Below are 2,500 nucleotides of genomic sequence, written 5' to 3' on the forward strand. Positions count from 1 at the left end.
GTGGGCTATTGAGTCAGAGCCCATTCGGGCTCGAGGAATAATTGTTAAATATCCCGCAGTGATGTAGTTGACAGTGATTGGGTCGTAAGGCGCGTTATACCGCTGCATATCTTTCAGGCAAACCTAAGGCAAGGTAAGCATGGCGTTTTAACCTGGTTTTACTTGTTTTCAGTCCGTGTGCCAGAAGATGAACGTTTCACCGCTCTCAAAAAGCCTTCAAGCCACGTCACAATTAATGTTGTATGGTATTGAAAACACTATCGCTGCTGATCTGTGAAGTATTGTATTCACTAAAACGACTCTTACGTTGATCGTCAAGGACTGAATTTTGCACGATCTTCTACAAAGTAGATGATAATTCAGTACTTTGCAGTAGCTGTATCCTTCGGCTCTTGTTGGAGTGTTGGTGTTAGGAAAGTACAGGTCGGAGCTAACATAGCCGTTCCATGCATTGAGTCTACTAAACAGGACTAAAATGTCCTTCGTATAAGACAAAATCAACATTTCAGCCATTTGTGCTTGAATGTACTAGCTTTCCAGTCGTTTCTGCTATATGTTTTAATTTAACACCAAATGTGATCCCATGCCTTTCAAGTTAAACAAAAATCGGTTCTTCATGCTTCATTGCTTCTATGTCATGTTGCTGAAGGTTAGCTGTATGTGCTTGTTTTGTTAAAAGTGCTTCAGCCAGTCTGTTTATGGAAATTAATTGAGGCTAGATCGTGAAACGCGGCTTACCCGTGGATATTGTTACTTCCTCAGCCCGTGGAACTGACGCGGTGTATTTTCCAGAGGCTGTAGTCATCTGTATCTTTACATCACCAGCAGAAGCGAACGGTGCGGTAAATTGGAAACCTTTGCTCGTGTAGTCCTCATTATTCATTGTTGTGTCAGTCATAAAATGTTTCACCTCCCTTTTCTTTCGACCTCTTGTGCTTTAGACTAGATTTCTGACATAAGAAGCAAAACACGTTTTACGGTATTCTGCCTCAGCAGCTATTAGGTCGTTGTTGACTGAGATGAGGTCATGCAGCATTTCTTTATCATCTTTGCTTTCTGCTGCCTTTCGAACTGGATTTGCTGACATAAGAAGCAAAACACGTTTTATGGTATTCTGCCTCAGCAGCTATTAGGTCGTTGTTGACTGAGATGAGGTCATACAGCATTTCTTTATCATCTTTGCTTTCTGCTGCCTTTCGAACTGAATCACGTGCTTTAAAAGTACAAACATTATGCATTTCCCGGCATTTTTTTTATTATGTCTTATTTCGACAAATGAAGTACTGTCTTGAACCAATCTATCGAGACACCTGGAAGGGACCTCAAAACTGTACGTGTTAGCAGGTACATAGTATATCGTATATTCTGTACACGAGTGTAGAAAGAACAACATGTGGAATGCCAGAACACATCGCGGTTTTTGGGCAATTCTTCGTGGAGCCTATTGTGAGGCTCGTCTTTACGAAGCTCGAGTGTCAGCGGAGGATCCTTTCGCTTTTTTTAGAATGAATTTCCTCTCTATCGACCTATTTTGTGTATGTAGTCAATCTTAGCCTGTTCCAGGCTCTCAGATAGTCGAGAAAACGAAAAGAACTGCGTGTGAAAAGCGAGTGGGGGCTTGGGTCGAGGCGAGGCGGAAGAGCCTGTAAGCATCTCTTTAAATTCTTCATTCCGCCCACTTTGCAAATAACCTTTCGCATGTCAAAATGTCAATGTCAAAGTGTTGAAAAAGGGCGGCATTGTGTGGTCCCACACGAGTTCAAGCGCGATTTTTTTATTGTTGTTCAAAGGTGATGCGTTAATTCTCGCTTGTGCGAGTACGTTAGCCAGAATTTAAGGCACTTTTAGGAAAATAACTTTAAAAGCGAACGAAGGCATTGTCAAAGCAAACGGGAAACGAGTGTCAAGGAAATCACCGACGGGAGATTTAGCAAATTCAACCAAAAGACACGACCAGTTCGAAAGCTGCGAGTTCCCGACGCTCTGTTGACTTTTCCAACGAAAACAGAAACCCGACCATTGAAGTTTCTGGCCTAGATGATAAGATGGTCTCATCGATAAACTTTAGCTCTGATGCATCAGGACAAACGATAATGAATTTGAAAGATTGATATTTCATGTGGATGGCTTCATTTGCAGTATACAGACACGTAGCCATCACCTTCTCTTCCTGAAATCGCTTGATCTTTTAAAGCTTTAAGTCATGCAATGGAAATACAAGCCTGTTTTCGGCAAATTTTTGCGCTCTTTCAAAGTGGTTTTTTCTTTTTGCTCTCATTTTTTCGAAGGCAATGAAGGCAGAAATTTAATTGACCCTAGCTGGTGAATTCGAATACGCAGCCAAGTATTTGCATAAGAAAGAATAACAAAATATTGTTTTTTTCTCGTTCGTCAGAGTTTTCAGAGAGCACCGTTGAATGCTAACAATTGTGGTGTGCAGGGGACATAATAGTTGTGTCAAATGCGAACTATATATCGTACCCGGTGATGCTATATTGTA

This window comes from Montipora foliosa, chromosome 3, assembly GCF_036669935.1.
Source record: "Montipora foliosa isolate CH-2021 chromosome 3, ASM3666993v2, whole genome shotgun sequence".
Taxonomy (NCBI): domain Eukaryota; kingdom Metazoa; phylum Cnidaria; class Anthozoa; order Scleractinia; family Acroporidae; genus Montipora; species Montipora foliosa.